Source organism: Paroedura picta, chromosome 1 (assembly GCF_049243985.1).
Source record: "Paroedura picta isolate Pp20150507F chromosome 1, Ppicta_v3.0, whole genome shotgun sequence".
In the NCBI taxonomy this organism is placed as follows: Eukaryota; Metazoa; Chordata; class Lepidosauria; order Squamata; family Gekkonidae; genus Paroedura; species Paroedura picta.
In genome coordinates, this window is record NC_135369.1 from 172,236,308 (window position 1) to 172,260,357 (window position 24,050).

Sequence of the window (24,050 nt, forward strand, 5' to 3'; positions counted from 1 at the left end):
TTGACATGAATCTAGGACTTTGTAAGACTGTTAGAAACTTTGTTTGTACCTGTTCAAGTGAGGAGAAGCAGGTGGCTAGGACACCATAAAGAAGTTGGGCTAGAGTAGCCTTCCTCAGTTTTTTTTATCATAGAACCCTGCAACATTCTTCAGGCTTCGAGAACTCCAGAAGTGGTGCGATCTCGCCCGAGATCCCTCCCCTTCTCAGCCCCTCCAGGCCCATCATTGGACATTTTGGGAGGTGGTGTGTGTGGGTTTAGATGACCATATATGGTCATGCTATATGGTCATGCTATTTATGTATGGTCATGTATGGTCATATATGGTCATGCTATTTATGTGAAATATATGGATAGCAGTGGGGCCAGTATACATCCCTGTCTCATTTCCCTTGTAGAGTGATTGGGTTCTGTTAGGCGCCCTTTTCCGCTACAATTGCCCCTAAGGGTGGTGCAGTCATGCCTTCTCTCCACTGCGGATGCTTCAATCTTTGCCCTAAAGCACGGGCAGGGGATGGAATCGAAACCCGCCCTACGGTCAATAAATGTGCCATACAAGGACTGAGGACTAATGGAACTATATTTTTCAATAAGATGTTGCAGGGTGAAACAGTGCTTGAGTGGAGATATGCCCTCCCTAAGCTCTGCCTGTTCCTCCACAGTGATATTCTCCATATCAAGCCATAATCTGAGTTTCTTCTTAAGATGCCTAGCATAAAGTTTACTAACTGTACTTAGTAAGATGATAGGTCTATAACATACCTTTTTAAAAGAAAGGGACCTCTGTGCCCCGCTCTCCTGCGAGGAGACTAGTCTTGTCTAGGAGTGTGAAAAGGAATCCGGCAAAAAAGGAATCCAACTGTTCTGGTTTTCCTTTATAACAGTGGTTCTCAGCCTAGGGGTTGCGACCCCAATTGGGGTCGCCTGGCAGTGGAAAGCGGCAGCAAGCGGCAGCAAGCGGCAGCGGCTGCCTGAAGCAGTGGTGGCCAGCGCTGGTGGTGGGCGGTAGGAAGCGGTGCCAGGCACTAGTGGGCATCAGCAGGCGGTGGCAACAGGTGGCATGCAGCCGCAGAGCCATTCCAATGACTGCCTCCATGCTTGAGTGTTCTGTGCCTGTGTGCGTGCCCTCTGCTGCTGTGAGCCCGCTGCCGCTGAATTTGGGGTCGCAAGGTAAGAGTGGTTAAGAACCGCTGCTTTATAAGTTCTGGGGGCAGAGTTGAATATTAACATTATAAATAATCAAAACTGATTCTGGGTTTTCATATAGAGCAAAACCTTCTGATGTGTGAAGGCCCCTGGCATGTATTGTTCTCTTTGGGTCATTAGTTTTATTCATGTGCTTTAAAATTTGAAAATGGTGTGTGGGAGTTCCCCTCCATATTCAGATTTTAAAATAATTGAGCTCCCTCCTTAAAGAAGTTCTTGATTTATAAATTAAGGTTTGTTGTTGTTGTTAGGTGCGAAGTCGTGTCCGACCCATCGCGACCCCATGGACAATGATCCTCCAGGCCTTCCTGTCCTCTACCATTCCCCGGAGTCCATTTAAGTTTGCACCAACTGCTTCAGTGACTCCATCCAGCCACCTCATTCTCTGTCGTCCCTTAATATTTGTGAAACATTTTCGGCAGGCCTCTGGGAACTTTTCATACAGAGCTGGATTTCTGAACTCGGTAACCCATCCTAGACAAAAATCTAGGTTGGTTGCCAAGAATGAAGTGGAAGGGAGGCAGCTGCAAGCACTAATGGAAGAATTTGGTCATTGCTCCAGTAGGTAGGACTGCTAGCAGTTGTCATGCTTACACTTAGACCGTTTATGCACTGGGAACTTCACTGCCCCAGCATCCATGCAGCAGCACAAATCGGGGGCAGATAAGGTGCACTGGGCCAAAAGCTCCCCTGTGTGGATGCAGGAAGAGGTGGGCCAACCTGCCATGGCTAAAACTCCAGCCTGCAGCCCGGCATGAAACCTCCAGTGCATAAACGGTCTTACAGAAGCATCTTTAAATGTAGCTTTGCTTTCCCCACACATTGCTTGAACATGCAACAACCCTTCTGAGAGCAGAAAACATCTGCACGCCAGTGTTTGGATCCAACCCTTAATGTGAGTGTGTTTCATGATTCATTATTCATTATTCATTTTCATTAATGAATTAATTATTATTAATTATGAATTAATTAATTCAGATTTTTATGCCATCCTCCCGTACGGCTCAGGGCGGTTCACAGAAAACATTGCAGGAATAATACATAGAACAGTCTAAACACATAACACAGTCACAAATAACATATCAACAATAATCTAACAGTGGCTTCAAATAGAACGATAACTTGGACAACCCTCAGGGAGGTCAGGCTGCTTCAAGTCATGGAGGGGGTGTCTGAGGGGGGACCAGCGGATGTTGGTGGGTCAGTCAGACTCAAGCAAATGCCTGGTGGAGGAGCTCCCTTTTGCGTGCCCTGCAGAATTGTGGGAGTTTGGGCAGGGCCCTGATCTCTTCGGGGAGCTTGTCCTGCTAGGCGGGGGCCAGAACAGAGGAAGCTCTGGCCCTTGTTGAAGACCGACGTGCTTCTTTGGGGTCAAGGATCACCAGCCGGTGGGAGGCGGCAGAGCGTAGGGCTCTTCTGGGGATGTAGGCAGAGAGACGGTCTCTCAGGTATACTGGGCACAGACCATGCATGTAAAGTGCCATAAAATCACAGCTGACCTATGACAAGCCCAGCAAGGGGCTTTCAAGGCAAGTAAGAAACAGAGTTGCTTTGCCACGGCCGCCTTCTGTCAGCCTTTAGTTGTATCCTTTCAATCTTGATATATTGGTTTTGGCTTATATGGCTACAAAAGCATAGAGAGATTTCGCATTCTGTGTGTATATAACTCCCCAGCTGTGAAATCCTTACCCTAACAAAGTCTTGTTATCTTGTCTAGATAATTATTTTGATATGGAAAGGCTTTTTAACCAGGGTTTCATGAAACCCTGGGGTTTATTGATGGCCTTGGAAGGGTTTTCTGAATAGGCGGGAGTAAATTAAATTAATTTTTTTTTAAATTTGTTAAACGTTTGTCGGGTGCTATGACTATATGTGGTCATGTTGACCTCCCCCCCCAGCCAAGAATGGACCTAGAGCAGGGGTAGTCAAACTGCGGCCCTCCAGATGTCCGTGGACTACAATTCCCTGGTGCCCCTGCCAGCATTTGCTGGCAGGGGCTCCTGGGAATTGTAGTCCACGGGCATCTGGAGGGCCGCAGTTTGACTACCCCTGACCTAGAGGAAGTGGGAAGGGGAGTGACCCTGGGTTGGCATGTGCCCAGCAGTGCTCCCCAACTGAATTCTGCACAATCGTGCCACTTCAGGGGTTTCTTGAAGTCTGAAGAATGTTTCAGGGGTTTCTCAATGGTTAAAAAAAACCTGAGAAAGGCTGCCTTAGAGGCTGATGAACTATATAAACTAGTCATTAGATTTATAATGTTGTGTCTGCACGTTCTCCTGTGTGGAAATACATTTAAAAAAAAAAACAACCCAGCTTGTGTACTTAATTGCTGATGTTTTTGTCTGGGGCCATTGTGTGAGTCAGGATGCTGGACTAGATGAACCATTGGTCAGATCCAGAAGGGCTCTTCTTACGTTCTTATGTTCCCTCCAGATCCTTGTCAGGTTGGTCTATTATTCTAATTGAAGCTGGCTATTCAAATGGTTGGCTGCAAACAATTTTCTTTAATGGGAAAAAGATGTCTACACTTGGATGAAATTCATCATTCAGTCACCCTATGCCTTCTGTAACAGTGAAATGTTTAGAGATTTCCCTCCCTTAAATACGCAAATTCTGCCGAGGAATTGTTTTTTTCCCCCCTTTCTTTTTCCTTTTTTGTTCTGTTTGGCCTGGCTTTTTCTAGATAGTGCAGTACTTCTTCACTAATGCTTAGAATACTGCATGGGGAGAGGGAGAGGGAGAGGCCAAATCTATTATAGATAGGTATAGATAAATGTGTGCGGATATGAAATGCTTCTTAGTGTTTGGAATGTTTTGATGCTCACTGAACTGAGTGGAACAGGGTTTTTAAGGTGTTTTAAATAAACACAGTTTGATGAGTAGCAAATTAATGGTATGGGACCCTGAGAGGAATTAAAGGTGTGATAAGCAATTATTCTGAATCTTAATTTTCTTCTCCAGCATACAATAAATTTTTAATTGCTCGAGCAATTATTACTCTCCCCTCCCCCTTTAACTAATTCGTAATATTTGGATGGTAGTAAATATTCTTAGACCTCATTTAGGGTTTCTTTTGGTATGCCCCCTCCTTGTAATTTATACATAATATATATTTCTGTGTGTCTGAAACTCCAGCCTAGTCTGTGGTTGGTTTTGTTACTGTCAGTGTTTATTTTATTTATTTTTATTTATTTAGGTTTTTATACCACCCTTCCATACGGCTCTGCGTGGCTTACATAAAACGTCGTAGAATAGTTACATAGAACATAATAACAATGGAGCAGATAACGATCATAACATAAGATGACAACCAGAACAGTATTTTAACAAAACAATAACATTGACAAAATCCCTGGCTTATGTTGACATAAGCCTCTCACTTTACTGTTAGATATAGTAATGATTCTTTTTCATTTAGATTTTAGGAGAAACCAGATTGTGAAACATTCAGATTGATAGATTTTAATCCAGTAGCACTTTATAGACCAACAAGATTTTTGGGGACTAAGCATTCATCTTTGTTATATACACATTTGTAAGAATTATTCTAGTGTATTCCTTCCTTCCTTCCTTCCTTCCTTCCTTCCTTCCTTCCTTCCTTCCTTCCTTCCTTCCTTCCTTCCTTCCTTCCTTCCTTCCTTCCTTCCTTCCTTCCTTCCATGGATTTATTCTGTTATAACTGCATTTTTTTGAGACTAACACAATGGATTGCCCTGGGTAGCCGTGTTGGTCTGGAGTAGCACAATAAAATCAGACCAGCAAAGATTATTCAAGGCTTGCTTGCACTCGAAAGCTCACACCTTGAATAAATCTTTGTTGGTCTTAAAGGTGCCACTGGACTCTGATTTTACAATGGATTCCCTTAATTGATACTAGCACTTTTTATTTTTATACTCAGTTATAATTTACAGATAGGTTATGGTTACACTAGAAAGCTGGGTTACTGAACCATTTGAGGATCTGCATGTGAGAAAATGTGTATTATAAAGTAGCGATCCCCAACCTGTGGGCCGTGGACCACATGTGGTCCTTCGACTAATTGGAGGTGGGCCCCGAAGGACGCCCCCTCTTCCCCCCCCGGCCCTTTACTTCATCCCCCCCAGTCCTTTACAACACGCTTCATTGTGGCGTGTCTGTATCTTATTTTGAAGGGATGTTTAAACATTACCATAGCAATCAGAGAGCGCTAGGGCAGTGGTTGAGAGTAGAGGAGTAAACTACCCCCCCCCCACCGGGCCTCAGTAAAAGGCGTTGGGTGGTCCCCGGTGAGTGGTCCCTGGCATTGAGTGGTCCCCGGTGATAAAAAGGTTGGGGACCACTGTTATAAAGCACTTTAATAATCAGTCAGAATAAGATATATTTCAATATTAGTAGCTTCTAATTTTTGACATAGGTTGAAAAACCATGTTGTAAAATAGGGTTTTGAGGTATGCGGAGAAACAGTCAAAGGTCACCCACGGTCTTGAAGGACAAACTTTTCCAAAGTAAAACACTTGCATGCAAAAAAAACATGAAAGTGACCTGTGCATAAGACAACCTTCTTTGCCAGTGGTTGAATCCTGCAGAGCATTTCTGCACACACAATAGCCCTTCTGCAAAATAAACTTATAGGCTGCTCTTGTTAAAACCATTTGTGTCTCTTGTGCTGGGACGATGCTGCAATGGAATTTCCATGGGTTGCACTAGGTCTTGTACCGTTACTTGAGCAAGTTGAACTGGGCTATGTACATTTTCAACTCTGCTCATGCTTTACTCGAACTAACCCTATATCAGCCTTTTTCAATCTTTTGACTGTGGAGGAGCCCCTGAAATGTTCAGGCTTCGAGGACCCCCAGAAGTGATGTCAGCTGGCCACGCCTCCTTGCCACACCCCTTGGAAGAGACATGTCACCTGAAGTGACATCACCACAACCCCCTTTCACTCCCTCCCCCCACCTTTCCTATCACAGCAGCTCTGCCTCATGTAGGCAGGAAGGACCCCCATACCATACCACAACCAACTCCCCCACTTGGATTTTTTAGAAGAAGAAGAAGAAGAAGAAGAGTTGGTTCTTATATGCCGCTTTTCCCTACCCAGAGGAGGCTCAAAGCGGCTTACAGTCACCTTCCCTTTCCTCTCCCCACAACAGACACCCTGTGAGGAGGGTGAGGCTGAGAGCGCCCTGATATTACTGCCCGGTCAGAACAGTTTTATCAGTGCCGTGGCGAGCCCAAGGTCACCCAGCTGGCTGCATGTGGGGGAGTGCAGAATCAAACCCGGCATGCCAGATTAGAAGTCCGCACTCCTAACCACTACACCAAACTGACTCTCTTTACATCCATGACCTATCCACCAAGCCCTCTAGGCAGAGGCAGCCCATTCCTCAGGTTTTGGCCAAGTGCATTAAGGTAGGCGGGAAAAGGTTGCTGACCCCTTTTGGAGCTTCCGTGGACCCCCATGGGTCCACAGACACCTGATTGGCAATCCCTGCCCTAGAAGTATTTGCTGTCTGAACATATGAGCTCAGTGAAATACCCAGCTTGTGTAATTATACATGGGAGTTTCGTTTTTCTTCTCCCGACAGGTAGTGAAAACATAATTGTGAAATAGCCATATGTTTCTGGAGCTTAGCTGTAGTAACTCGTTTACCTTTGCTAGACCCTCCCTCCCTCCCCCCTTCATTCTCTCTCAAATCTTTCTTACCCTGACTGAAATGCAATGTACTCAAAATACAAAATCAATACGTGGTGTTACATTCACTTTAAAAGAAAAAAAATTGTATTGATTCTCGGGTAATGACAACAGTTCATTTTGTAGAAATGGATGCTATCTTCTGTCATGAGGATTATTTTCACATTTATTACAGTAGGGAGGAGCAAGAATACAAAACAGTCTTGGCACCATGTATTCTAAAAGCATAGAACTCAATTTTAATTTTATTTTTTTGGCCATGATTTGCCAGGAACAAAAGCGACTTTTGGTAATTTCTCTAGTTTCCCTCCTGTTGTTTTAAAGAGAGTACCAAGGAAGAATAGTATTGTTATCTTTTGTGTTAGAAGATGTTGTTTTAAGGATGATTGGGTGCTTTAGAAAGAAACCTGTTTTGCCTGGACCTGTCTGTTCAGTACGGCGTGCCAAAGCTTTTTCTGAATGTGTGCCATGTTGGGCTTCAAATGGAGAACTGGATGTTTAAACCTTCACCAGTAACAAAATGTAAAAGCCTTGCATTTGGAAAACTAGCATGTTGGGAATAGGGCTGTATCGTTTCCCTGATACTTTGTATTTCTGCATACGGAGGGTTTTTCTTTTGGTGTACAGTGGTGGATCATTCAGCCATTCAGCTGCTCAAATGGAGCCCTCCAGAGACCCCTCTACTGTTTACATAAACAAGTCCTCACCCTGTTCAAAGCTGCTTGTAAAATCATGACCAGTAGTAATAGTTTAACTTGGTATAAGCGGGAAGTGCTTTTCACTCTTGTGGCAGAACTTTGTGATTCTTGAAGGTCAAAAATTCTTTAACTAAATAAGTGGTCTATGAAACTTGAGCCTTCACAGTTATTTTTATTCTTGTCCCATGTTTTTTAGACAGACCCTTTTCTTTTTGCTGCCTGCCCTTCTGAACCCGTAATTTGCAGTGCAGCTTTAAGTAGAGTTAAAAGCCCTTTCAGCACATTTAGGTCAAGTCTTCAGGTGTGAAGCTCCTTATGATTGCACTATTAGCTATCATTAATTTTATCTTTTGTGAGAAACTGACCTGTGTTCTTTCATACTTTTCTAGGTGTTTTGGTTCCACCGAAACCCCCCCGCTTCGATGTAATGATTTGGTGTCCTATGGTTACATCGCAAGATATTGAATTATATTTAGATTCTGGAAACTAAGGTGGGTTTTAATGCTTTTAAAACATTGTACTTTTTTTTTTTTAAGTGTGCTAATGAAATAATGTCAGGTTTTGAATTTGTGTCCGAGTTCACCGGACATCTCTTCAAGGCTAATGCATGTATCTGCTACTGGTTCTTTTTACGGGGGTCTTTTGAATTGAGGAAGGATCCCCCGCCACTGATAGCCAACCTACTTCACCCAAATATTTTTGTTTTGCAGTGAGAGATTTCCGAGTTTAAATCAGAGCAATTAAAATCATTGTGTCGTCATCTCTCATGTACCACCAGCCTTAATTTTACTTTTTTTTGGTAGCGTAGTCACTTTTGACCAGAGTGTTGCAAGTTGCTATAGATGTATAAGCTCCTTCTTCTATAAATCTGACGTCAGTCCTTTCTGAACATATTTACCATTGATTTTCTGTTGTTGCCTTACTGAAGGGGAGAAAGAACTCTTGATTATAAATTTTATTTTTCAAGCATGTTAACATTGTACACTGTGTGATGCGCATAGTTCACATTGTACACTGTGTGATGTCCTGTCCAAAAGAAACCTAACAGGTTGAAGTAGGGTAGTATTCCGCTCTTTTAGGAACTTTTGACAATTCCAGTAATTGCTTAGAATGGAGAACCAAAACAACCAACATTGTGGCTTTTGTTCAGTGTTGGGGGTTAACTCCAGTTTTAGCCCTGCTTTCTATGAACATACAAACCTTGCAGGCTGCAGTAAAACACCTGGTTGTTATTGACTACAGGAAGGAATATTTCAGTTCATTATCCATCTTCTGCGCATGGAACTGCGCATGAGGGGGCCTGCCATCGGGGAGGTTTTTACAACTAAATAACTCCCAGGGGGCCTGCACACAAGATCCAGGAACTTGTTCCCACCCAGGGGCCACATACTTCCACCCAGTAGTGCCTCTACTCTCAGTACTTCTTTTGCTGCCAAAGGAGAAGGTTTTGTTTGTAGAGTCTCCAGACATCAGAGTTGTGAGGAGTTGCTTCCCTAGTATGGTGGAATGGTGTTGGTTTTGAGTTGTAATGGCTCAGAAAGCTCTTTAAAAATACCCATTGTGGGGTGAGGATTATCCAAACCAGTGAGAATGACTTAAGTATGTCTGTTTTGTTTGTGTGAAGGACACAATGTTCTCACATATCTGTTAAAGCTTATAGGGATACATCATCAAAATTTAAGGTGGCGTTGTGAGAGAAAGTCCTCAGAGCTTCAGAGCCATCGTCCAAATCGGTCGTGGAAAAATTATCGGTAGTCACATCTTTGGAATTGATGAGATCAGATCCAGTGGGTCAAGTCAGGTTCACTGTCCCCTCCATGGCCTCAGCCACAACTTCCTGCATGATCACTGTTGCACCTGTATATGATATCTCCAGGTTATCTAGAGCAGGGGTAGTCAACGTGTGGTCCTCCAGATGTTCATGGATTACAATTCCCATGAGCCCCTTCCAGTGTTTGCTGGCAGGGGCTCATGGGAATTGTAGTCCATGAACAACTGGAGGACCACACGTTGACTACCCCTGATCTAGAGGGGTGAGGTGACAACATTGCTCACCCAAGGGAGGGGAATTTGTATCCCTATCATCAGGTGCCCTCTTATCCACCTTCAGCAGTGCTATCACATAGGTCATACTCATCTGTTCCTGCTGTGAGGGGAGAGGATCTTGCTATTACACTACATCAAATCTGAGTCTGGATGAGAGAGGGACAAGCCCTCCTTGGCCTCTCCTAAGGAAGATCTCCTTATGTATGGGGAACAGATTATCTGTTTGGTCCAGTCATAGAAGTAGTTACATCCGAATACAAGCCAAAAGACAAGCTATTAAGTCACCTCTATTCGGACTCACGGGATATTATTGCATTCTCAGTGGTAGAGGGCTTGAAGACGTTGCAAAAGATATGTGGCAGAAACCTGCATCTATCCAAACTATATCTAGATGAGTGGACCAGTACTTCACTGTACAAGTGAGGAGAGCATGCTCCACCACCTGGTGAGTAGCTTGATATATGTGAGACTGCACAGAAGAGCAATGATGAAAATAAAGTGGAACTTACCTGTAAATATTGTTCGTTGAGGATCTTCAGTGCAGGCACACATACCTTATCTCCTGCTCCAACACATATTCTTCTTTGGCAGCGCTAGAGGTACTGAGGGTGGGGGCACTGCGGTTGAGGGAGCATATAATCCATGGATGGGCATAAGATTGTGACTCTGGCATGCACTGCCCCCTGGAGGCTTTTAGCTCTAAAAACCCTTCCGATGGCAGGCCTGCTCATGCTCAGGCTGCACAGAAGGTATACAATGAACAATTGTTACAGGCAAGTGCAACATGTGCACAGCTCTGTAATGACTTCTCATGATTGACAAAAGACTTTATTTGACAAAAGACTTTATTATGGAAGGGAAATAAAATCTGATCTTGTCTGTGCCTTTATTAAAAATGGTATTCTGCCACATGCTTTCAGCCCTGGTCATCTCTGTAAATGGACATTGATCATGCCCTGAAACACTCCATGACTTTTGATATATTTTGATTTTTGATGACTGTTCTTGAAACATATTGCAAACCTGGGAATGGAGAGAAAAAGACGCATTTTGGTATCATCTCCCCCCCCCCTTCCCTTAAACAAAAGGACACATCCCATTTATGGTATAGTGAATGTATACACCGTTATTTTGAACAAAGGTATTTGTACAAATGAAATATAAAATAATAGGCATTTATTTGACATTTTACTCTTTTTCTAAAGCAGACTTTAATTTCTGTGGCGTGCAGAAAGGGAGTGCAGAATGGGAGCAAACAGGAAGAATTGGAGTGCAGAATGGGAACAAACAGGAAGAATTGGAAATTAGGGCTGTGTGGAACAATTTTAAAACAAACCGGTTTGAACTGTCGCTTTGGGGAACTTACATGGGTAGAAGTAGTTGGATATATATTCTTTCGTGGATCATTGAGGCTATTGAACGAGACTTTCAACCGACAGTTCCTTTCCTGAGGCATTCTTTCATAGCAAGGTGCTTAGGAACTGTTGCAAGAAAACTTCCAGATTTTAAAAAATGAGGTGTCTGCTTTTTTACTTTCCACTTGATATTCTTGGGTAGTTCAAGCAAAAGTCTCTCTCTCTCTTTCTCTCTCTCTCTCTGTTTTATTTGGTTGGGATACCTGTTATCTTTTTCTTCTTGAAAGCTGTTTTTTAAAAATTAGATTAAAGAGTTTCTAATACCTTGCAACAAAATTAGATGCTTTTATCTAAATTACTTGTAAAAATCTAAATTGCTTCTTTAAAATCAAAGGTGGGATACAGTAAGGTTGCTAAGATCCCTTGATCTTATACAGTTAAGCTTTGGGACTAGAAAACAGATCTTTGGAACAGATGTTAGGAAGGGCCACCATTATTTACAAATGTAACTTCCTTTTACAAAAGCTGCTGAGAATAATGAGTGGAATAGAAGCTTTCAAGAATTTAATGGTGGTATGATTTTAGGATGGGTTTAAAAAAAATCCTTTAAAAAGACACTTTCCCCCTTCTCCTCATAAAAATCCTTTAACAAGACACATTCCCCCACCGGAATAACTCCTCTCCCCCATAAATCTTTGTTTGAAGACAAGAGCACTCTCTTTTCAAAGCTCTTTGATGTGCTGCCCCCACGGTAAGGTTCCATTTTCAGGGCATTGTTCCTCCTTGTCTTCTAGTCTACCAGCATCGCCAATAAGAGACGCTTATTCATTAGCTTCTTGTACAGACATTTTGCCAAGTTGTGCTCTGAGTAAATCTTTAAAAGTACCCAAAAAAATCCCCTGAAAACAAACCCCAAACATTGCCCTCAGTCTGGTCCAAGGAATTACCTTTGTCTTTGTCCCACTCTTCTCAATAGGACTTGAGTACTCATTTGTCCACATCATTTTCTCAGAGGACCAGAATGATGGGGTAGATACCTAATGCTTCCATCTTCAGGTCATCAGTACATCTTGATGTCCAGTATCTGTTTCCTTAGCAACTTGCTGTTTTGTTTTAGTCTAGTTTCCTTCGCTACACTCCTACCACCGCCACATGGAAGAGTTGTCTTGCCTGGGTCTCAAAGGATGCCTATGGGAGAGGTGGTAACTTAATGCTAATATTGTAGGTGTTAAAAAGGCATCCAGTTTTTTTCAAGTAACGTATCCCCACCAGAAGGTCACAGCTGGGAGTAAAACAGAATATGATAGGAATTTAGCTTCATGGGCAGAACATCCGGTTGATTCAGAAGCACCTGCTGAAAATTTAAGGCAGGCAGAAGTTCTGGGAACCAAGGTCAGAGACTGGGATTGCCATTGAGACAGGCAGGATAGCATGTGCTCTCAGAACCATTGCTCTCACAACACCCAGTGCAGGTCCTTAGAGCAGGACCCTGTCCAGCATCCTGCAAAGTGTCCAATGAAGCTTGGTCTTCCAATGCAGAGAGCGAATGAATGAATGAATGAATGAATGAATGAATGAATGAATGAATGAATGAATGAATGAATGAATGAATGAATGAATGAATTTTATGTAGACGGTCTTAGACCAGAGCAATAACAAAACAGAAACAAAGAATAAAACACAAGGGGGGAAACAATCCCTTATCCATCCATAAAACTAGAATAAAATAGGAGAATCCCAATATACAAATTTCACAGAAAAGTCACCCTACCATGAGACGATACATTTTGCAGGCCGCAGCACAAAACTTTGCTGCCCAATGTACAGAACAATCCTCAGGCATCCAGCCATGGATTATACGGTTTGAGCTAAGCTTCTGCCAGGACTTTCTGCCCTCTCCGCTCCAGTGGTTCTGGGGGTGACTGCAGGGTCCATAGCAATAGACAAAGGTCCTCAAGGGGTTCCCTAGTAATCCCAGTCTGATTTTAGTTTCTGCTTATGGGCCATCTTGGATTTTGTGTTTTTCCTGCCAGCCTTTGGGAGTCAGAGAATCCGGGAACCTCAAGGTCTGCCTGGGGGGGTTGACCTCTGTGGGGTCAGCCACTGTGGCATCCTTATCCTTCAAGGCCTAATCCTGACGCTTCTTTACTCACTCATTTGTGTGTAGAATGTGATATGTAATCCAGGCACTCAATGAATAGACTTGCATTCTTGGTACAAAGCAATTTTTTATTTCTGTTTTTGAGGTGGAAGGAAGATCGAGAGAATTTAGCCTCACATATACATGCGTAAAAAAACACTGGCCTTATACAGGAGAGGTTTCCACTCATTCTATCCCCATACAAAGACTCTTGTTGTGTTTACAAGTCATGCTGAACATATGGCTAGTCCATATACAATGTGCACCTCTTTATATGTACACTAATTCCCATTTTTGCATTAAGCATGTCTATAGCGGAATATGTGGCTTAACCCCTGAATTTTTCCTGGTGCGGGTCCCTGGTTTCAGTTGTAAAGTAGGGTTGAGTGCTCTGGCGCTCTTTGGTGAGCACCGACACCCAAAGTGGCCAGCAGCTCAGAGGGGAGGGGCGGCACACTAGCCTATGCCCGCTTGTAGAGGCAGAGCTCTGCGGGTGCTTACGTGCTGCCCCTCCGCGGCACTGGCTGCCTCGGGTGTTAGTGCTTGCCGGAGCGCTCAACTAGGCTTCTGCGATTCGACCGTCAAAACGGCCGTTCCCTCGGGGCGCAGCCAGTGCCGCGCCGCGGGGAGGGCGGTGTCGGCAGCGGTGTGACAGCGGGCGCAACCAAGCAGGAGCGGAATTCCGCGCCTGCGTGGTTGTGTCCACTGTCACGCCACTGCCGGCACCGCCCCCCCCCCGCAGCGCGGTGCTGGCTGCGCCCTGAGGGAACGGCTGCTTTGGCGGCCGAATCGCACAAGCTTACGCTCAACCCTATAAGTGAACATATGTTGGCTTTTCTTACAAACAAATTGACAGGCAGGGTGTACATACATTTGTTAACATGTGAATAGGGCTAAAGTTTCACAGGATGGTGTGTGTGAAGCAGTTGGTAGACTCTTTTTTTCATTCACTTGAGCTGTTTAGTTCCTGTTGAAGGCTACTGGCAGACATTTGAAAACTACTTCAGAAAGACCACACTTCCACAGCACTAATTTGTAGCATCGCATCGAATGTCTTCAGTTTAGCATCCTGAAACTCACAGTGATAAATTATTTCAATTAGAATTTATATAGATTAAGAAAACATTATTGATTAGAGTGGGCTTTTTACTGGAACATATCAGTGCCCCCCTGAACTCAGGGGGCTCTCATGTTGCAAGAAGATAAATTACAATGTAAACCCACCCACCCCATAATTTTATAGATGGCGCCTGCCTCTTTATAGCAGACATTTCTCCCTAGCGCAGTGGTCAGACTAACCAGTGTAACAAAATAATCTGAGATTTTTAACATTCTTGATAAAACTTGGATTACTTTGAGGGGGTAATTCCAGGGGGATATCTGCAAAAATACACTGGAGTCATGTGCCAATTTAAAGGCTGATGAGTTTTTATTCTAGCACATATATCAAGGGGCTACTATAATGCACCTCAATGCATTTTCTTCCATGAACGCAATTCTTTTGATTATTTGGAACTTCCTTGATTTAAGTCAAATTAGACCAGCATGACCAGTGTTGATTGGTAGTGATTCTCCACATCCTCCGTCAGTGGTCCTCCTCAATTCAGGCAGTTCCAAACTAAATACATCTATGCGCACACGTTTACACAAATGTCAAGCTTTGAAGCTTCGGTTCCCTACAGGCATAGAATACCTACAGGTACTCACTACTGAGCATAGACTTGTTCCCCATCATTTCTCCCTCTCCCCCCAAAAAACTATGCATTATATCCTGTTCTTTCATTTTGTCCTGATCAACTTTGTATCATCTTAATTTTAGCATTACTCATCAAAAGCCCTTCACTGGAGCTCAGTAGATACCAAATAAATAGGAGCCATTGTTTAACTTCCTTAGACCACCACTAACATGTATTGAACTTTTTAGACATGCTTCCTCTCTGTGTATCCTTTGGGATTCAGACACCACACACTTTTAAGTCTACGGAAACTCCGTCAAGAATGCCAAGAACAGGTCAGGGATCAAAGTCATGATTGTAGTTCAGTATCTGTTTATTATTTGCATTCTGGGCAAGGCTAGAGGATCCCCACGACTAGTCAAGCGGTAGAACAGTCTGCTGATAGTGGGATGGGGAGAAGCTCTGATTTGCCAGGAATGCACAGAGTTTTGCTGTGTAGGTTCTTGAATCAAATTGAGTTGAGAGGACACACTTTTGATTATAGTCACATCTTTGGTGGCATCATGATCCGCATAAACTAACCGATTCAAATTAATAATTAGTACCAGTTTGAGATGGCCCTGAGTCCTCAAAGGAAAGATACATGGGGAGGTTTCTAACTTGGGTCTCTGAGTTGAGAATTCTTCAGTTTCCTCCTGGGATGGGAGAGGTCATGTTTTAAGACCATGTGGTGCTTATGAGTAATTAAAGCAATTTAGGGTGAGTGAGGTCATAGTTGGAGTCAGATGCCAATTATGTCCCTATGTCTATTCTGGCTACACCATTAGGGCATCTAATAACATATGCCATATCATCAGGGGCTCATTCACCACCATAAGATGCTAGCAGCGGTCTTCTTGTAGCCCAATGTGTACATAAAATAAGAGATGGCACACATTTGACAAAAGTGGGACCATTCAAAAACTGGTGGGAGAATATTTAAGTATCCCAGAACATTCTGCTGTTGAACTGAACGTCAGCTTCAGAGGTATGAAAATTGCTGAACTCAGATCTGATACTGTAACACCTCGACTCCACTACATTATCTCTAAAGGTGTTAAATTAACATAGCAAAGCTAGGAAGATTGAGTCATTGCTAATTACAGCTATTGTGAATAGTCATTGTTTTTATCTTTTAAATGATTGAGCTTTGAACAGAAATGTCATCACCTGTACTTCCTTGCTTTTCACTGTTTTGGGACCTAATTTACCTATTTTTCCTTTTTTCTTACGTAGGTGTTTATATGAACTCCAGGCTAAAAAAAAGTGAATGTCACAATAAATCTGTTGTCTTTTACAAAGAGGTCACAAAATTCCCATTTTAGAACTAAGAAAATTTAATTTTTCCTGAGGTCAGTAAAAGCTCTTCTGGCACAACAAAAAATTAGCATGTTAAGTTATAAATATATATATAAAGTTAAGTTATAAAATTGATACTACTGAAATATTTTGTCTGTCCAGTTGGAATAAAAATAATTGGGTTAACAGTTTAATCCAAGGGAGTAAGAAAGCGGTTTAAGTTTTCAAAAGGATCAAGGAATTTCTGAGCTCAAACTTTGACAGAAATGAGTGGTACTTAGAAATGAAAGCTTTCAACATTAACTATTTTTACTCTTTTGAGACTTGCTAATTAATTTAGGCTCCCTCTGATGTTGGCTTTCAGATGTGTTGTGCCAAAAGTTTATTAACAGTGGTTTCCTTACATTACCAGTCCCCACCATCACCACCACCACCACCAAGACTGAATTATTTTGGGGAAGGGCCATCTCTTTGAGTATGTCTGTGTAATGTTTATGCATCTATTTGGTAAATAAATGTTAACAGTATGCTAGATCCTTTCGTTCTTGTTGAAGTGCAAGCTGAGCCTTGTTTGACAATTTGAAAAATAAGGACAGGTTGGATTTATAGTCTTACTCATATAGGAAAGTCTGCCTTACAGAAAGACATCAAGAACTCAGTTGGTACCAGCAGCTTTTAAAAGATGGTGCGATCCATCTTCCCGAGTGTAAATTTTGCGCAAATGCTTCTGCTTGCAAGTATGCCCTTACGCATCAGCGTACAACATAAAAATCGGAATCGTTTCTTGTTCCGTAACATTTTCAGCGAAATAAATGGGCAACTTTACTTGTGAGAGATGCCTGGTAATGCGTCTGCTCAGTCATAACTTCTAAGGTCAGGATCAGTTCTGACATCAGATGATGCATCTCGAACACTGTCCTATGAACACTGCTGCTCTAGTGTTTGCTGTAAACTTTCTGTGACCGGCTCTTCTTCAGAGGGGTGGTTTAAAAAAAGAATTGCTTCTCGAATTGGCTAAATTGGACCTGCGCTCTGAATGAACTTTGCAAGAGACGTGCCTGTGAAGGCATGAATTATTAAACCAAATTGTTTTAGTCACTCTTGTTCCGGCGTAGAGAAGGAAGAGTCGAAGGCTTCAGTGAAAACAGATTTGCCTTCATAATGAAACTTCTTAAGCAATAATTCATTTTACCTTGTCTTGGAAGTAAAATTTCTATTTCTTTTTTTTGGGGGGGAGGGCAAAGTGATTTTAAGAGCTGATTTTGGAAGGATGAATATTTAAGAAGCCTTTCGTAACAGTGGAAGGAAAGAATGATCTAGAACAGGGGTAGTCAAACTGCGGCCCTCCAGATGTCCATGGACTACAATTCCCAGGAGCCCCTGCCAGCGAATGCTGGCAGGAGCTCCTGGGAATTGTAATCCATGGACATCTGGAGGGCCGCAGTTTGACTACCCCTGTTCTAGAAGAACAACACTGAATCGTTACATGCCGTTTACTGATGAATGAATGCAGAATACAACAAACGGATGCAGAATACCACAGAAGGGAACGCCACGTTTCCTTAGGGCATGCAGGCAAAAGTATTTTAATCTGATTATGGATCTTTTTTTTCATAACCCACCACCACCATCACATGGCATAAACGAGACGGGCTAATCTCCCGCCCCCTTTTGGCGGCATTATTGTTTATGGGAGGAGGATTTTAGGAAGATTATAATTCTCGACTGCCTAAGCCCTATTCAGGACTGTTTTGTTTTACATTCTTTACCCAAAACGAAAATCTTCCCAAGCTGCATTTGCATCTGGAATTGTCACTAATGCAAAACTTAAATGCAATATTGGTTGTATATTTAATTTAGCAGTGTGGGAATTGTCAAAGCACATTGAGTGCTAGGATATTTATGATTGTAATCTTCAGAGAGAACCTACTGCGGGCTGATAGAATGTTGATTTTTTTTTTAAGTAGGTAAAAGTAGGGTTTATGCTGCTGTAAAACAGTTTTTTTTTTGTAAGTAGGGTTTTATGCTGCTGTAAAACAGTTGCGCTCTGTGCGTTGTGTGGGCTTTTATTTTACAGTCCCAGGAATCTTTCTTTGTTTACTTAACCATCCATAGCTGCATTATTTAATACTGAACTGGAAGAAATACGGTGGCTTTCCGCTTCCTCTTCATTCACAGCAAATAATTAGCCTATTTTCTAATGTGTGTCCAAGGAGGCTCCACCAACCTGTTGTAGTGTCCAGAAGTTCTTTAGTAATTAGCTACTGTTTGCTAATAACATGTTGACTATCAGTTGAATGACTCCTCTCCTACCTATATCTCTATTTCCCCCCCATGTATGGAGCATGCTGGGAAGTTTCGGGTTTCATTTTTAAACCGCCTTGATATATGAATGTTTCATATGGTTAGGTCTGTCCACATTCAGTTATTTCTTCAGGCTCTTTCCCACCTAGTTATCCATGTTGGTCCTGTCTAACGTTTCACGTTTCTCTTCTTTTCTTACTATTAAGTGCACATAAAACTTAAAGAAAATTCTCAGGGTCATTTATCACATATCGCTGTGCATCCCTTGACATCGTTTATCACATAGCACATCCCTTGACAGGTTTTCCTCAACCGCATAGTCAGGGTTGTAAAGAATGTGTCGTATTCTAGCCTTCCATTGCAGAATTACCGGTAAAGGGGGAATTCAGATCTGCGATTATGGAACCAGGATGGAATAATTTATTCTAGATGCTGTTCATCACTAGATACAATAATGTCACCTACATTACAGGTCCTTCAGGCTTGTGAGACTAGCAACCCAGTTTTAAGGCATAGGTGTCCTTGATAGTTGTGTGGTGGCAGCATAATACTGGGAAATCCAAGCCCTTTCAGCAAATAGTGTTATAGCTCGCCTATAGCTCTAGAAAACAATCATAACCAAAGATATTCATTGCTTCGATTTTCACCAGACGATAACCTGGATGTAGTCTACATAGAGTGGTTGGACAGAATTATATCCTTCTACATCAGCCTTTCTTAACTTTTTTACCATTGAGAAACTCCTGAAACATTTTTCAGGCTTCAAGAAACCCCAGAAGTGGCGTGATTGTGCAGAAAATGGTTGTGAAGCATAACTGTGTACACACCCACCTTCCCTTCCCTTCCTACCATTCATTGGCCATTTGGGGGGGGGAACCATATGGGGTCATATCACCTGATAAATGTTTAATACATTTAAAAAATATTTTTAAAGTTAATTAATAACCACCCATTCAGGGAACTTTTCCAGGGCCATGAAGAAACCCTGGTTGAGGTGAGAAAGCCCATTTTACATCTATTGAAGTCAGTGAATTTAGAATAATGCAACCTTGGTTAGGGTGATGCCAAGTCAGTGGTACGTAGTTCAGAGCTTGCCAAGAGCCACTTTTGCAATTATCATTAACCAAAAGTGGCACATTTGCTTCCATCCGTGGCATGAAGCTGGCATTTCAGGGAGGTTTGCAGCTTACTTATTTCTCCAGTGTTGCCTGGTTCAAGGTGAGAACAACCAGCCATGCACAAGCTCTGTCAAGCACGGGCCTTGTCCACTTTCCTGAAACATGAGGCAGTTACCACACCGGGGAACACTGCTCAGAAGAAACACAGCTGGCTCTCAAGCTCTGAGTGAGAGTAACTGCACCAAGTCCTATTTCTATGGAATGCAGCAAGTTCCACATCTAAGAAATGCAAAAAGTACCGTATTTGCCGTCGTATAAGACGACTGGGCATATAAGACGACCCCCCAACATTTCCACTCAAAATATAGAGTTTGTTATATACCCGGCCTGCCCCTGCATCTCCTTTTGACTAGCACTAGTGTGCAAGTGCGCATGTGTGAGCTCTGCGTAGACAAGGGGCAGGCCGGAGCGCTGCTGCTTCCCGCCGAGCAGAACGGGCTGGTCATGCCGAAAAGGCTGGCACCCCTGTCTCGCTGCTGGTGCTTGCCGCAGCCATTCTGATGACCCGCCGTGGCCGTGCTGGATACCGCGCGATACTGGATGGTATGTAGAATGAGGTGGGCGAGCATTGGGAGGCCACTATGGGCAGCTATGTCTATCCCAACTGAAGTGCACCCGGCGTATAGGACGACCCCCCCACTTGGAGGCATGTTTTTCAGGGGGGAAAGTAGTCTTATACGCCAGCAAATACAGCATTTGAACATTAGTGGAGATCTGGGGGTCCTAGGTTCTTGGTCCTGGGACAAATAACGATCAGCAATCTGGTTCAGTAGCTGTAGCATGGAAGTAGTAGTGTCATCAAATTTAAATTAGCAAATTTAAAATAAACACAACAGAAGACAGTATCAGAATACAGGATGATCTTGATAAGTGGGCTAAACTGAATAAAATGAAGTTCAATTGGGACAAGTGTAAAGTTCTGCATTTAGGTAGGAAAAACCAAATACACCAATATAAGATGGGGGAGACTTTTCTGAGCAGTAGCATGTGCAAAAAGGATCTAGGAGTCTTAGTAGACCATACATTGAACATGAGTCAGCGGTGTGACTCAGTGGCTAAAAAGGCAAATGGCATTTTTGGCTGTATCAAATGGAGTATCGTGTCCAGATCACGGGAGGTGATGGCACCGCTGTACTCTGCTCTGGTTCAGCCTCACTTGGAGTACTGTATTCAGTTTTGGGCACCCCAGTTGAAGAGGAATGTTGACAAATTGGAACGTGTCCAGAGGAGGGCAAAAAAGATGGTGAGGGGCTTGGAGACCAAGACATATGAAGAAATGTTGGGGGAGCTTGGTCTGTTTAGCCTAGAGAGGAGACGACTGAGAGGGGATCTGATAACCATCTTCAAGTATTTAAAAGGGTGCCATATAGAGGATGGAGCAGAATTGTTCTCTCTTGCCCCAGAGGGACAGACCAAAACAAATGGGATGAAATTAATTCAAAAGAAATTCCATCTAAACATCCGGAAAAAGTTCCTGGCAGTTAGAGCGGTTTCTCAGTGGAGGTGGTGGGTTCTCCATCTTTGGAAATTTTTAAACAGTGGCCAGATAGCCATCTGACGGAGAGGCTGGTTCTGTGAAGGCAAAGGGGTGGCAGGTTACAGTAGATGAGCGATAGGGATATGAGTGTCCTGCATAATGCAGGGGGTTGGACTAGATGACCCATGAGGTCCCTTCCAACTCTATGATTCTATCATCAGCACTGTGTACCATCAACTTGCATCCAATTCATTGCAACCCCAGGACCATGGGGGTTGACAGATGAGTAGTGGTGGCTTACCACTGCATTCTTCTGCCTAGCAACCCCAGTCTTCCTTGATTGTCTCCTATCCCAGTACTAACTGTAGCAGTCCCTGCTTAGCTTCCAAGCTCTGATGAGACCAAGCTATTAAGCTGCTAGTAGTGTCCTACCTCACAGAAAACTTGACCTATCCTTAACCTTAGGTTATAAATAGAAATGTTCCCGCCTACATTTCACCTCTCGTTGGCCGCAAACTAAATGGCTTATATAGCTGCCGTAGGCAACAAAGGTAGTGTATCATGTTGTTCAGTAATACTAAATAGTGACTCATGTTATTGAGAGCTATCTAGCATAAGGCAAGCTTCCCAGGCAAGAGTTGGTATAAATAACTTGTGGCAAAAAGAAGTCTAAAAGCTTCCTTCCAACATCCTCCTTTTCAACCCAAACATTGAGTGGAAAGCTGCAAGTGCCATCTGCTTTAAAGGATTAAAAAGTCTTTTTTTTTTCCCCCGCTTAGTCATTCCAAAAGTTTGAGGCATCCAACCATAACTTTTAAAAAAATATAGTTTTAATTGGCTCAGTGAGTTTGTTGTTTTGTTTAAGATGATATGAACTAGATGTGATGTTACTGGAAATCTATTTTGTATGAGTGAGATATGCAGCCTCTCTTGTCCATGAAGAGAAGATTTCCAGGTCTCCAGTAATTTGATATTGAGTTAAAAGAGAAACAAAGCCATAAAGGAGATGATTGATAGAACTCGATTCATCCTCTTTCGTTTCTTCAGAGTGACACAAAAATGATAGATGATTCACATCTTCTTTAACATGTCCTCACACAGGCTATTTGTGATTATATGAGTTATGCTGTTGCTTTCGTTGTCTTAGGCCCAAATAACACGTGTCACACAACTGGATGTGTCCTTTCTCCATTTTTTTTAAACCAAAAGAAACCAGGAAGGGGGGGGGGGGAGGCTTTTTAGTTATAGGCCTCAGGATTTGGAAGTGGATGAGAGTAGACTACATACTAGGATTTCTTCCTATGGCAACTGAAAAATCCCTGAAATATTTGTCAAGCTCGGAGAAACTCCAAAAGTACTAGCGATCATGCAGAATATGGTTGGAAAACATAACTGTGTATATGCCCACCCAGGGATCCTCCCCGTCCCATCCCGTACAGGCCCATCATTGGCAAGTTTGGGAGGGGGGCAGGTCAACATGACCACATATGGTCATACCACCCAATAAATGATTAAGAAATTTAAAATATATAGAGAAAATAATTAACTCCTACTACCCATTCGGAAAACTCTTCAAGGGCTGTCAAACAACAACAACAACAACACAAACTAGAAGGACAGGACAGGATACTGGAGAAATAGTTACTAAAACTCTGAAAAGGTGAGAGGAAGAACAGGCGTCATACAGCAACGAAAAGGCAGAAGAGTAGGTCTCTGAAGTAGAGCAACTGGAAACTAGATTAGAGGATGCACAGAACAAACATAGGATGCGCAATCTAAAATTCTCGGGTCTTCCTGGAAACACTGAATGAGAGGATTAGACTGGATTTTAGGGGATAATTTGAAACTCTATTTTGGTATTGGTAATTGTGCTACTATCAGCCTTGAAGCTGGCAATCAGATAAAAGCTAATACTGCGAGAGAAACAAACAAACTTTGGGCACCAAGAAATGTTATTGATACTTTTATAAAAGTAAGGATTAAAGATGGCATTTTAAAAACCAAGAGGAAAGAAACTTGTTAGCTGATAAACAGGAAATTCAGGTACTGCATGATTTAAATCCCAGCATGTTAGCTAAATGTTGTAATTTAGCTCCCTTACAGAGAAGTTGAGAAATCTCTTGCTATTTGATATGCCCATAGATTTCCTTTTAGTCTTAACATTTATATTAAGAAGAAGTGGGTAATTGTAAAATCTGGTCATTCTAACAGCTAGCTAGGGTGACAGCTAGAGATAAGAAGTAAATGTAATCATTTGGTTTGGACTGGATTGAATTTTCTGTGGTGGGGGGGGGGAAACTCCAGTGAATTCCTTGGAAGTAATTAAATATGAAAGGGTTAAACTACTAAAGAAAAACAAATATTGTGTGTTATGTAAAAGACAGAGAATTAATGTAATTTACCTGCAATACACTTATATTGAATAATGAAAAATTCCTTAAACATATGAAATTCATTACTACATGTGTGGCCTTGAACTTTTTTAGAAACCAGAAACAGCCATTATGATTAGGAATAATAATGACTATTTAAGAAGCCTTTCATAACAGTGAGGCATCAGATGTTGACATTTATGGGGAGAGTTTTACATTTATTGGCACGAATGGGACCATTAGGCACAGGCTAATCTAGAGAGTTTCTGCAAAGATTAAAAAGTTGAAGACAGTGTCAAAATGGCAGAAGATTTCATTGAAGTAATGAACTCCATTCTGAATCGATCTTCTCCTCAAGACATTTTTGAGATCTCAGTATTTTTTCAGGTCCTAGGAGCCTGAATATGATTAAATCCTGATGTATAAAATTATAGTTATATATCTAGTATCAAAGCCCATTTTAAAAATGGGCTTTGAAAGGGGCGGCAGCCAGGAGGTCGTGAGAGGGTGGCCGTGGCTCCCTTTAGGCCGCAAATCAGGCTAAAGGGACTGGAAAGGCCCTCCCCCATTGCCAGTGGCACTGCCGAGGG

The 24,050-nt window shown here is 42.5% G+C and overlaps 1 protein-coding gene across 2 annotated transcripts in view; it reads left to right on the forward strand.

Annotated features, from left to right (window-relative positions):
* The window catches only part of KLHL29 (kelch like family member 29), a 562,720-nt gene that overhangs the window by 75,004 nt on the left and 463,666 nt on the right, over positions 1 to 24,050 (forward strand). For both annotated transcript variants that reach the window (XM_077311762.1, XM_077311771.1), the window contains exon 2: positions 7,964 to 8,065. The gene's annotated coding sequence lies outside the window, so the exon portion shown is untranslated. The remainder of the gene's footprint in view (positions 1 to 7,963; positions 8,066 to 24,050) is intronic.